A 14,917-nucleotide genomic window follows, 5' to 3' on the forward strand; every position below is an offset into this window, starting at 1 on the left:
ACTGGATTTCCTTTGGAAGGAATACGTAGGCAATTCTCATCGGATTCAATCGTCTTTTGTAATTGAACTACGTTCTGGCCTAATTCCATTTGGATACGTAGGCAGTTTGAGTCAGGCTCGGCCATTCCATATTTAATCTCATCATTTTTGCATCTGTTAAAATCGAACTACGTTTTGACCTGATTCCATTTGGATACGTAGGCTGCATGAGTCAGGCTCAGTCATATTCATCATATTTTCTTTATCATCATCCACAAACTACGTTAAGACCTGATTCTATTTCGGATACGTAGGTAACCTGAAAGGGTTCGGTCATAACCCTAGAAAACCTTTGTAATGCATTAGTTCAGATTCAGACGCAATCACAACGACAAACAGCCACGTCATCAGAAGCATCGTGGGAGAAACGACATCAACAGGATAGATTTTCCAAGAAACAATGGTCGCATTTAGAGAACTTTCGAAACATGTCATGATCCGGAACGACGACATATTCCATAAAACAAAGATTTTCGAAATATATTTTCTAACTTTGTTCCACCTACTGAACTTCATGGCATAGCCTCAAAAAGACCGGGGTGAAGCCAGGATTACGATCGACACAAACCAACACCCCCCATGCTAAGAATTTTTCTTTCGAGTTCAGGGCCAATAGGACATATGGAACTGCTAGAAATAAACTAAGGCAAATGATGGATCCGCCGCTCTCTCAGTCATCCGTCTTTCTCCTTTTCAAATTTTCTTGGCATAGCTAAAACTAACTCTGAATCCTTTGTAGGTATTTCAAAATCAGACTGCTAACGCAAACAAGGCATATTTTACATATCAAATCGCCAGCTCAATCAATCGGAGCACCTTGTACAAAATGAGTCGTCAGCTTCAACAATTAGATCCTTGTATATAGCAAATCGCCAGCTCAATTAATCCGAGCACCTTGTACAAAATGAGCCACTAGCTTCACCAATTGGAGCCTTGTTTATAGCAAATCACCAGCTCAATCGATCGGAGCGCCCTATACAAATCAAACATCGGCTTCGCCAATCAAAGCCCTGTATATAGAAATATGTTCGCTCTACCAACGGGATTCATCCACACTGTCACTACGTCACATCAGAGACCAGAATAAATAGCTACAAATGTTGTCGCCAACATTCTACCAACTGATGGCCCCAACTTAGTCTCACAGTCAAGAGTATTTCTTAGGCATGCCTTTTACTTTATTGTTATCTTGAATGTTTTGACGTTTTGCTCATGCAGCTTACAGGCATAACTATATTTTTCAGTGCAAATCTCTCCCAATAAGCGAAGACACACTCTACAAGTAAATTGCTCCCATCAAGTAGAGATATTTTAAATTTCGGTGCAAAGCTCGCCAAACAAGCAGAGATGCACTCTACAAGTCAATCGCTCCTATCAAGTGGAGATACTTTCAATGCAAAACTCTCCCAGCAAGTGGAGATGCATTCCACATTACAAGTCAATTACTCCTGACATGAGGAGACTCAATGCTCCGGCAGCTGCGGAACGGTACACAGCCCGGCTAATAATCGAGTCAAATTCAAGTATCCCATCATCCCGACCCCAAATAACAGCTAGCCGACAGCCATGCATTATCATTCCTGCATCATTTACATCACATCTTAACATATTCTGCATTGCAATATATGGGTATGTGTGTATTTTATTTTTTAGGAACAAACATAGCAACGTGGAAATTCTTCTAAGCAGCAAACCAAACTACAACGCTATAAGAGACAACAAATGTCATGCCCCAACCTCGAGGAGTGTGATTAGCGCTCAACCGAGATACCCCGGTCGAGCAAGGCTCCACAATGCTGTCTACCAATCTCACCCAAGAATAAAGAGAAGATACATTTCATTAATTAAATAATAAGAAGGTCACGCGAACAATACCATTTCATTACTATTGGCTACTCCATCTATAAGTCTCAAAATACATTACACATTCATAGTTTGAAGTGGAACGTGTGATATAAATACAACATTTTTAGTTTGACTTTCCTAACACCAATATACAACCTACACCATGTCTACGGAGCTTCTAACACAAACCAAAGAGTGTTATAACAGTGTCGGCAACAAAGCCCTGGCTATACCTCAAAATGCTATGTACAAAGGACAAAAGATAAAGGACCCCAAAATGAAGTTGGGCTAACCAAGTCAGCTGAGGAGAGGGTGTGCTACTATCACTTATCAATACCACCTGCTATGCAACCACCTGCATCCATTAAAGATGCAGCGCCCCCGACAAAAAGGGATGTTAGTGCATATGGAATAGTACTAGTATGTAAAACTAAACACCCTCTCAATAGAATGAGTAACAGTAAACGGAGAGGGAAATATGAAATCAATAAGACTCTCAAATAGTATCAAGGTGTCAAGTTAGGGGAAAGGTAAATTTCAAGTAAGTGTCAATCTTCTTAAGTAGGGAGATCTTTAGCACCGATACACCACCGTGTTTTTAGCACGGAGTCCGATCTCAGCTCGATCGGCTAATCTGTCTCACCCCGAGACATCCACTCACAATATCACCATATGCGCGGCATGACGTCCGATCTCAGCCCGATCGGCTAAGCCGTCTCACCACAATGACGTGGGGGTCAAAATTACATCACATATCGCTAGCAATCATCTCATCCCATTTAAGGGGAAACATCTCAACACCTCAATCTCATCCCTTATAAGGGGAAACAACCGCATCACATTAACACGAGGATTTACCCCTCAATTACTCCTACACCGGACGTGTAATTTCGGGGTTAGGTTATTTCGACCTACCCTTCCTCGGTGGCTAAATGATACTCCCAAAGCATTTATTATTTAAAGGATTTACCACTGATTTCATAATCTTTTACATATCGTTCATTTCATTGGCACCAATGGCCATAACACAATATCATTCTTGGCACGTTGGCCGTACTTCATAGTTCGTACTCCCTTCATTCACTTTCAAATATCATCATGGGTCATCAACAACAAGGCTTTTCAAATTAAGACTTTAAATACACATGTGAGCAAATAAGAGTCTTAGGCATATAGAGATTTCTTACACAATTTGGCATAATAACTTTCATTTGGGCTTGACTTGAAGTCACAACATTTTAATACATAACTCATAATTAGAACAAGCTCCCGAAGAATAACATAACATGATAGAATATCCGGAACACATTTTATATATATATATATATGTGTGTGTGTGTGTGTATATATATATCCGGAACACATTTTGAATATATCTCTTTCGGAATAAAACTTATTTGGAATAGTCAATTTATAATGAACAACTCGGGACTTACAAGAACATCATGGGATTCAATTCTAAGAGAGAAGTTTAGCCAACATACCTTGTTTGAGTTTCCTTGAATTACTACAATGCTTCCGGAAATCTTAGCAACTTCGATCTATTTGGAAATATAATAAATTTGAACACAAATTAGGAAGGAGTTCACGGGTTCAGCTCATTTGAGCATTTTAATAGGCATTATAATTCCAAGGTCCTCCTATGGTGGATTCCTTTATCCCACTACCCAAAGTCTACCCAATTGATCTTAACAACCTTCCCACAAAACTTAATAGTACATGCATGCAAAATGAACAACTCCCACACCCAAGAATTGCTTTTCTCATTACCTATTTTTAGTTAAATCCCGAAATTGAGGGTTAGGGAGTAGAATCTTACCTCTAGGATGAAGACCTAGTAAGTTTTCCTTGTTAATTCTCCAAGCCTTGAGCAAGAATTGATGAAAATTTAGTTTAGGACCCCCTCTCACTCTAAAGTACTTTCTCACTCTCAAAATATCAGATTTTTACTTAATAAATGGTCCTTAACGTCTATATATCGAAGTAGGGTCGGGTTATAAAAACCAGAAAATGGACCCTCCGAACACTGCTCTGTGGTCGCATATTGGACCATAGAACGGATATGCGGTCCGCAAAATGGGACACAGAAGTTATGTCAAGAACTGGGTAATTCGGGTCAGGTCTACGGTCCCTAGACCAGTTCTGCGGTCACATATTGCGCCGCAAAACTCACTTCCAAAAATCTTCATGTTGAATCTGTGATGGATTGTGCGGCCCACGAAAGCATTATGCGGTCGCATATTGGATCGCAAAACGACCCTCCAAAATTGGCCATTTTTCTGTTGCACTATGCGGTTGCATAGTTAACCGCAGAAATGCCCTTCTCTGCTAAAATTTTTCTTCAACTCCCCAACACACTGTTCAACCTAAAATGTTTGTACCGCGGCGAGCAAGCTCGCTGAAAAGAGTCTCTACAATCATTAACACATAAGTCCACCTCGACGAATGAGGGTCAAAATCCGCCATTAGAAACCAATGTGGCTCAGCTGCAGAGTTTCCCCTGTAACTGGGCCTATCCACCTATCAGAGAATCCTAAAAACTAATCCTAACAACAGGTACATAATCCAACGATGCAACATAACATGGAATTAACACCAATCGTGGCCTCATAGATAATGTATTGTCTGAAAGGAACACCCTTAGCATGAACTGTACAAGTGATACATAATGATAATTGATAGGGGAAAACATCATAGAAACAATTACATAGCTATTCAAACAAATGAGGGTACTTCTTCTTCATTTCTTCCTCAGCCTCCCAGGTGGCCTCTTTAATCTATTGGTTTCATCATAGCACTTTCACGGAGGCAATCTCTTTGTTTCTCAGCTTTCGGACTTACCTGTCAATAATGGCATCTGAAATCTCTTCATAATTCAATTCCTCATTAACCTCAATAGTCTCAACCGGAACAATAAGCGATGGATCTCTAACCACCTTTTTCAACATGGATACATGAAACACCGGGTCCACTAAAGACATCTCTGGAGGTAGTCCTAGCCTGTAAGCCACCCAACCAATCCTCTGAATGATTCTGTATGGTCCGACGTACCTCAGACTTAATTTCCCTTTGTTACCAAACCGCATTATACCCTTCATGGGGGACACCTTCAAGAACACCCAATTATCTTCTTTGAACTCCAAATCCCTACGACGAACATCCGAATAGGACTTCTGATGACTCTATTGAGAATGGAACAAATAGGAGAGATTGACTTCTTCTCTCTTGTCTTTCAACCCTTGCTCTTGCATCGGCTTCGTCTTCCATATTATTAAGATTTGGACTTCCACTTTCACTAACACGTGGGACGGGACCGACCACTTGTTCTATTCTAAGGCTCGGATGTGGAGCTGGCTCTATTAATCGATAAGCAGCGGTTGCTTACCCACGGACACCTAAGCCTTCTAGGCAAGTGCATAAAGAGAGAGGGGAGGTAGCTTCCAGAAAGATGGATTTATCACACAAAGGAGAAATGACTAAGTCGCCAATCCCTGGACTATGTAATGTACTTTATCTGCTGGGTTACGGGCGAGCATTTTACCATAGGTTTCTAATAGACAACTACATAGAGGGTCTCTACTAGTCTATATATTCTTTGATTCACTCCCCCCGTAAGAAAAATATTACAACCTATGAGGTCTGCAAGTTTCACGAGAGATCCAATCATCAAAATAAATAAAAAGGCCATCATGGACCAAGATCCAAACGGATCAATCTTGTTGGTAGGTACTGCCCAAGGAAAGGAAAAGGTTACTATCATCGCATGGGTTCCTTTTTGTATAAAACATATTGACTACAAATTGAACTAAAGAAATAATGTTGACTGTTCGACAATATGAAGACTGCAATCTCAACTTAGAATAATCAAATGCCCATCACGAGTCACATGGGTGTACCTTGTTCAAGTTGCGGATCTCCTTCATTAGCTTTGAGTTCATTGTTGTTCTTCTGACGAATAATAAACATTTCATAAAAAAAGAAATTTTTTTTGTTTAAATCTAAAAGAAAGGTATAGGTGAAATTTGGAACAGTAATTTCAATCTTTTTCTTCCAATTATAAGAAAGACAAATCCAGAAAAAGCTGTCAATAAATGAAAAACTCCATTATACAGATGATAGGACAGGGCTAAGGCAGTAATCTTGATGGATATTAGGATGAGCTTTGATGAATAAAAGAAGAATTGGGGCTATGAAGGCCCACATATTTCAAATCTCGGGTCCTCTCAAGGAAAAAGCAGGATACTTAGATTTGCCAATCCTCTTATAAATCAATTGGAAAAAGAAAATCAAGAGTGCATAGTGCTTGGTCCCAGATAGCCGCAGGGGAAAATCTTGATTCTTATAGATTGGACAATACACATGTGCAAACAAGAAAATCAAACTATCTTCTTATTGATACTATACCCCCGTCCTGTATGGGGGCTAAGCTTACTTGAATTCCTTCAAATTCAAGGGTAATAGGAGCCTCCGTTTCTTGAAGAAGAGGTGCATCCCCATTTCCTTCCGCCTTACTAGGGATCCTATAATAGGGAAATTTCATTCCCAGTAGAAGTCCTCGAGTAACTTGCCTAATACTAATAAATAGGGTATAACAGGAAGGATGAAATTCTTGCCTTAATGGGGCCTTCTGGAAGTGGGAAAACAACCTTGTTAAAGATATTGGGAGGAAGATTGCGGACTTTCCTTACCTATCTTTATTGAGAAAGAAGAGATCTAAAAGTTGGACATCCATCGCTGTCGTGATGGCGCGGTTGAATGTTCATTCAATCCAACACCCGGCTGATCAAACCTATCCTTGGGTTAGATCCTGAGCAAGATACGAATTATTTAAACTAAATATTTAAAATGAATAATTCATAAAAAGAAATATTTATGTGGGATTGGTTTAGAAGGTTCTTTCCGATCTACGGTCCCTCAGAGCGAAGGATTAGGTAGGTAGTATGGGCCCTCTGACGTCCAACTATGTGTTGTGCAGCTCCTGCGAAGCAAATGAAGGGAAGCTCTTCGAGCTTCCAGGAGAGCTTACGCTTACTATTGTCAAGTCTATGAAAGAGTATGCCCGAGTGGAACTGAGAAGATAAAATTATCCGACAGAGAAGGAAGTGACCAAGTGCAGTTGACTACAGAACCTGCCCTTTACCGTCGTTGCTAAAGCAAACAGCCAAAGATTTCTTTGCGCTTTCTAAAAACCACCCTAGCCTTCCACACAAGATGTAGTACCCTCGGGAATCTTTTCAAACCTTAGTCAGGGCTACTTGAAGATGAATACGAATTAGTTGGGTTTTCCCCAATATCTCCTTTTGAATGGACATCTGAGATAGCATCAAGCCGAGTACAAAACAGATCTGGGCTGCTAATAAGGAGGATTGTTAAGCCTTCTAGCATAGGTGATACCTTCCCAAGGTTTGATCTGAGCTATTTTCAACCGCTCCTTAATGATCTTAACCTTCTCCATAGCCTGATGCACGAGGTATGGTCCTGTAAATTTTGCTTTCCCAATCTCGTACTATCCAATGGGAGATCTACATCTCCTACCATATAAAGCCTCGAACGGTGCCATCTGAATGCTAGCGTGATAACTGTTGTTGTAGGCAAATTCTATGAGTAGAAAATGATCATCCCAGGTACCTTTAAAGTCAAGAACACAAGCGCGCAACATATCTTCAAGCGTCTGAATGGTCTGCTCTGCTTGCCCGTCAGTCTGTGGATGGAAAGTTATACTAATATTTACCTGAGTACCCAACCCTTGCTGCAATTTCTTCCAAATATTAGCCGTAAATTGTGCCCCCCGATTAGAAATGATATAAACTGGAGTGCCATGCAGCCTGTCTATTTCCTTGACATACAACTGAGCATACTGTTTTGCTGTGTCGGTAGACTTAACAGGTAAGAAGTGCACTGATTTCGTGAGTCAGTCCACAATCAACCAAATAGAGTTGAACTTGCGAGGAGTGTGAGGTAGTCCTACCACAAAGTCCATATTGATCATCTCCCATTTCCACATCGGAATTTCTATGTTCTATGCCAACCCACCAGGCCTTTGATGCTCGGCCTTTACTTGCTGACAATTTGGATAGCCTGCCACAAAGTCCGCTACATTCCTCTTCATGTCATTCCACAAGCAAACTTCCTTAAGATCATGTTACATCTTCATAGATCCTGGGTGCAAAGAATACCTGGAAGTGTGAGCCTCGGCCATGATTCTTTCCCGATGACCATCCACATTTGGAACAGATAGTCGCCCTTGGTACCTTAGTGTACCATCATCCATGCCAAGAGAAAAATCCATGGTCTTATGTTTATGAATTCCTTCCTTCAACTGTACCAACAATGGATCGTTGTATTGCTTCTCCTTGACATCCACAACAAGCGACGATTCCGCCCTATTTTGCACAATAACCCCTCCTTCACCAGAGTCCGCAACACGAACTCCCAAACTAGGAAACCGATGAACCTCCTTGTCCAACGTCCTTTGATATGCCTCCAAGTGAGCCAAACTACCCATATATTTTTGATTAAGAGCATTTGCCACAACATTAGCCTTTTCCGGATGATAGAGCATATCGATGTCGTAATCTTTGAGTAACTCAAGCCATCTTCTCTGCCTCAGATTCAATACCTTCTGGTTGAAAATATATTAAAGTCTCTTATAGGTCCGTGAATATATCCACATGGACCCCATACAAATAATGACGCCAAATTTTCAATGCAAAAACCACCGCCGCAAGCTCTAAGTCATGTGTTGGATAGTTCCTCTCATGACTCTTAAGTTGCCTAGAAGCATAAGCAATCACCTTGCCATGTTGCATCAATACACACCCTAGTTCGATTCTCAAAGCATGTTGCATCATCCCTCTGGTTGGGTTAACACCGGTGCCCTAGTTAATCTTGATTTCAACTCTTGGAAGCTCCTTTTACAAGCATCTAACCATTGGAACATAACTGCCTTCTGCAGAAATTTAGTCAACGGAGAGGCAAGACTAGAGAACCCCTCCACAAACTTTCTATAATACCCAGCTAAGCCCAAGAGACTGCAAATCTCTGTTGGGGTTATAGGTCTAGGTCAATTCTTGTTACACCCCATATTTTCGTATGTAAAAGTGCATCGTAAGCAAACTAATGTAAGACAAAAAATGAGATCATCTTTGGAAGTATATAAATTAAGTTATCATGTTACCTCAAGGGTTAGAAATATTGAAGATCATGAACGACAAGTATAAAGAGGGTTGGAAGGTTCAGAAGCTAAGGATTTGAAGAAAATAATGTTTCGTCGAAAGTCGACAAGTTATGAATGTTATAACCCGTACCTTTGGGGTGAGACTAGGGTTCTTAACATGATAATAAGGTTATGTTATGAGTTATGTTATATTTTGAAGTCAGGCGAGTTGAGGAACAAAAGTCGATGAAAGTCATCACAAGTTACGTTCATAAGTTTTACTGAAATTTGGGTCAAATGTAACTACGCTTTTCTTCGAATATACTTAGAGTTACGGGGCGTTCCACTCATAACACTGAAGATCTATGAGTCTATTTTCTAATAAATTAAAGCGTTTGTCAATATGACACCAGAGTAGAGAGATATATATATTTTTATAAGACTACGCAGACTGCTAGATGACAAGTAGGTGTGTCACCTACTTGATAAATGAGAGGATTATATATGTCCAAAAATGGGCCAGTTTGGGTCGTCCAAAGAGACATTTTAAAGGCCTATTTCCTTCATATATAACACTAATAATAGTTCATAATAATTAGACATAAATCCCTGCAAAAATCCGACCAACAATTGCACACAAACCCTAATTGAGTTTCTCTCCTTTTCAAATTCTAGTTCGAGGTAAAACCTAGGGTTTGAAGAACCAAGATAGGAGCTGAGTTATTCAACAAATAAGGTAAGTTTACTGATATCTTTCATCCATTTTTTCTGCTCGATATGTGTTGAAAGTCTTTCTATAATTGTAAGAACTCACGGGACGGTGATCGGAAGCTGTGAATTCGAATTATTCACTTGTAGCGGATAATTTTGTGGACTGTTTCGTGTTGCTGTTGGACTGCATGTTTTGCTAATGTTTTTATGGAGTTTTGGAAGAGAAAGTTTGTGGGTAAACACCACATAAATTCAGCATGGTGGGCTGGTCATTCGTCGTAACATTTTCGGGATGTTTGACACTGCTACGGTAGTCGTTTTGTGTATGAAGATATTGGGGTGTTTTGGGCTGTTTTGTAGTATTTTGTAGTATATATAAGGTTGGAAAATAATGTATATATGTTTTTATTGTTTTACTCTTATGTTGTTGGTTTATCTTAAATTTGGAGGGAGTAAGGATTATAGGGGAGATGCTACCCGTTTTAATACAAAATAAGCTTGTTGTTCATTGTGCGATAGTTGTACCTTTCGTAACTTAATGATAGTATTATTATCGTTGTTGTAGATTAAGGTGCAAAGATTCGAGTTCAACTTGGTGATTGGAAATATTGTGATAAGGTATGTTAAGGCTAAACCTTTCCTTCATTTTGGTATGATCCCGTAACTACATGAGTTTGATAACGAGACATAAAGAGAAGTTCGTATTTTGAAACTTATGTACATTATCCGAGTCTCATAAGTTACAGTATTCTCCCTTATCGGGACTTTATATTCAGTTAAGTATTGTTTTCTTCCAGTCAAGAGGGTAGAGGGTCTATATATATATACAGTATTACAGTACTTTCACTGCCAACGAGCTATAATCGATGGACAGCCCCTATTGGCCAACCTCTGATCAGATGGTAAGTTATATACCAAGCCTACTATGGCCAAGCGCCTATGAGCGAGCCCAGAATGGCCGAGATACAGAGCCTAGTATGGTCGAGCGCATATGGGTGAATCTACTACAGCATAGCAGTTACGCGTTCCGAAACTTATAGTTACGGACAACTATTTTACATACTATATTGAAAGAGTTGAGTCAGTATCAGGAGGTAAGTATATCTCCAGATCATCTTTGACTCCCAGTTACTTTCAGTTATTATATTATCAGTTTAGTTTAAGCTTTCAATTATTATATTTCATTACATACTCGGTACATTATTTGTACTGAGGTCCCATTCCTGGGGAAGCTGCATTTTATGCATGCACTTCGGATAGACAGCCTGGTAGACCTCCTCCGTAGGTGCTGTCCGTGATCAGCTTGATCGGTAAGCTCCACATCCTTCGGCGTTACCGGGTCTAGGGTTTTGAGTATATATTGTGTATATATGTATATATATTATGGGTAGGTAAGTGCCCTGTTCCGACCACAGTACATCCATCAATAGAGGCTTGTAGACATATCCTGTCAGGTAGTGCAGTATGTTGGGCTTGTAGGCCTTGTATGTATATTTTGTTGGTTTGTCAACTGTAGTAGTTATGACGTCTTTGTCGGCCCAGCTTTATATTGATGTTTAGTCAGAGCTAGTTTCCGTTAAGTTTTATATTTTATTTCGCAAATTATCTTGCAATGTGGCACCATGGCCAAAGTATGACATTGTATGTTCAGAGTCCCTCAGTCGCAAGTTGGTACACTAGGTTAAGTGAGGCACCGAGTTCCGGTCTCCCCCCCCCAACCAGGTTCGGGGAGTGACAATTCTTTACCGCTGTAATCTTCTGAGGGTCAACCTTAATTCATTCTCTAGAGACAAAATTACCCAAGAATGTGACAGACTGAAGCCAAAATTCACATTTTGAAAACTTCGCATACAACTGGTGCTGATACAGAGTCTGCAGAACTGCCTAGAGATGATCGGCATGCTCCTCTCGACTTCATGAATATACCAGAATATCATCAATGAACACTATCACAAAAGAGTTGAGGAACGGCTTGAAAACTCGATTCATAAGGTCCATGAAAGCTGCCGGGTCATTTATTAGCCCAAAAGATATTGCCAGAAATTCAAAGTGCCCATACCGGGGTCTGAAAGCTGTTTTAGGAATATCCTGCTCCCTGATATTCAATTGGTGATACCCGGATCTTAAGTCCACTTTTGTCATCACATATCCTTGGGTTCTAGGTGAAAATTTTACGGGGCCTTACAACAAACTCATAAGCGGGCCAAGGATTCGAGCTCAAACTCAAAACGATCAGAAGAACTCTAATTCTTCAAATCATTCAAGTCAAGCCGTAAATTCAAAGCTATCGTGAGTGCCAAATCCTCTGCCTCGTAGTATCATCATAATACGATACTGGGACAAATCCTACGAGCATCACTTCCTCAATGTCTTCACTTTAGAACTACATGAGTCCTGATCTTCATTAAGCGCGAGGTATGTAAGAAATTCAAATCCAGAATCCGGCCCCCAACTCTACAAAATTCCCTTAAAATCCTGCTAATCCTACAACTCATAATCTTTCTTCCTTTCCTGTAATATATGCCTAACGTCGGGACAAAATTGGCCTTGGTTCAATTTGTTTGCATGAAAACTCTTTCATCATTTCCGGTCAAGGAGGGACAGTTGTTGACGACTAATTTTGACCCTCCCTTTTAAATTAATTTATTTATACTTAATAATTTATAATAAATATTTTGAATATACTTTTCAATCAGTAACATCTATTTAAAAATATAATAATTTGGTACTAGTAATTTCGAAATTGATCATTAATAATTGTAATCATCCATATATCACACCTACTATTTCACGATTAGTATGATATATATATATATTGCATAGGTCTTACAATTAGTTTAATTAGTTATTTTTTCAATTTTTAGTTAATTGGTCTATCCCTTTAATAATTCAAAACTAATATTATAGCTTTAAAAATATAGTATTTTATAATTAATTATTTTATTATAATTAGTAGTGTGTATGATAATTATAATTTTATTATATTTTTTTAAAAATAATTAAGTTTAGGTAATTTAATTTCAAAATGGATTAAAATGGCTAAAAGCAATAATTGCAATTCTCTATTAAATACAAAATGGCCATCTCTTAAATTCATTTTGGCCCAAACGACAAGCCCAGTCCAAACAATCCATCCCTCCCCACTTTGGCAATCCATGCAACTTCTATTAGACCAATCAGACCTCGCCACATCACCCATCCCAATCACTCACAAAAGAAGCACAAATCATGTGGGCCGTCCATTCCATTAATCAACGGCCCACAATTTTAACTCCACTTTCCTTTAATTTTAATACACCTCCAAGATCTAATCCTCACCATCCAAATCCATCAATCCGACGACCTTCATTTTATCCTATTTCAATCTTTTAACACCCAAAGTATCAGGGCCATTGATCAAAAGATCCAACAACCCATATCAGTTCTCTCCACCTTAATTCAGAGACGGCCAACCCCAATACCTAAAACCATAATCATTCCTTCATTTGACTCTACCGGCCCCCTTTCCCCTTTCTCTTTCATTTTCTCTCAAAACCCAGACCAAATTAGTCTCAAAACCTTGAACCAAATCGTGCAAGGTCGTAAATCATGGCTCAGTATCATCTCTTGTGTCTTCTAACCCCGTGAATTTCACCAGACCTTCTAGTTTCGTCATACACATTTCAAAATGTTGAGTTAGCTGAACTTGAACACAAAAATGAAATTTCAAGTCCTCAGAATTCCTTATGCTGCGACCAAATTAGAGCATGCGTGAGCTCCTCATGATGATTATTCAAAACTAGAGGTCAAATGCAATGACCTCTGGACCTCTGGTCTTATCTGGTGGATCTTCACTTGTAATGGTTGTCGTGCACTCAGGTAAGAGTCTCACTCGTTTCTGTCTCAGATTCACTCATATTCACACTGATTCACTCTAATTTCACTCTGATTTTACACTATTCGCTATCATTATCTATCCTTTGTCACCTTCCACTATTGATTTTGAATCTGAAACCCTAAGGCTTCACAGCCACTATAAATTGAGGCTTTTAATGCTTTCACCTAACACACAACAAGATACACCTACTAGCTATACCTAACATCTAAAAAAGTTTAAACGCAATACAGTGTTTAGGAAGATTTCGACTAAGTTGAGTTCTTGGTCAATTTTCTTCTCTTCTTTTCCTCTCTGATTATGAGTGTATTACTAATTAAGAGATTGATCTCTTGCTTTCCTAAAGACTAATTTGAATACTCGTTTGGTTTACTGCCCCAAACAAGGCTAGTAAAACATCAACCTTACTCTTCTTTTTGCTAGTTTAAATCCCTAAATATGAAATGCTTTACTATCTCTGTCGATTGATCTTACTGATAATGTGTTTATGCCTTAGCTGTTTTATGTGTTTGTTAATGACTGATGAGTAGATTCTGTAACCCCGAACTTCTTTCGAAAAAGTATTTGAATGCTAATATGCATATGTTGATTCATGTCTATTGTTAACTTTGAAATGACTTCTCGACCTTTCTTAATATTAATTCCAAACCTTTCTCTCTTATATTCTGTTAACACTGTCGTGATCATTTTACTAATCTGTCTTGAACGTCATTTTACCATTCTACATTAGTTCATTCAATCGAATAGAGCATGATTCTGTTAGGTGTTAAAAAACATATTGTTATTATGATGTTAATGCATTAGCTTTTGACATTTAAATCTATTCTTATCTCTTTGGTGTATCTCTATGATTCTGTCGATTACTTGATTAAACTCATGACTATTTATGTAGGTATAACTTTAATTAGTTGGATCTTCATGCTACATTGTGTATGATTCTGAGATTGCTTTATGTTGAATCTAAGTTATGAAAAGGTGATGAAATGTACTTAAGTTGTAGTAACATATTTGTTCATTTAGAACATTGCTGCTAAGTTTCCTTTGTACCTGAAGCCTAATCCCAGACATACTTAGCATGTTTCCCTTAATGTAATAATATCTTTATACTTCTCTTGGACCTCACATGATGACACTATTAGTAGCACTTCTATGCTATGATCTCTGCTAAGTCCCCTTTCTGTGTATTTGTGATCCTCTGTTCAGCTATGTTATACATTAGCTCTGTTTGCCCCTCATGACTATAAACATGCCAATATTGCTTTGAAACCTCACTAAGCTCTCTTAAGTATACT

Source organism: Nicotiana tabacum, chromosome 13 (genome assembly GCF_000715075.1).
Source record: "Nicotiana tabacum cultivar K326 chromosome 13, ASM71507v2, whole genome shotgun sequence".
Lineage (NCBI taxonomy): Eukaryota > Viridiplantae > Streptophyta > Magnoliopsida > Solanales > Solanaceae > Nicotiana > Nicotiana tabacum.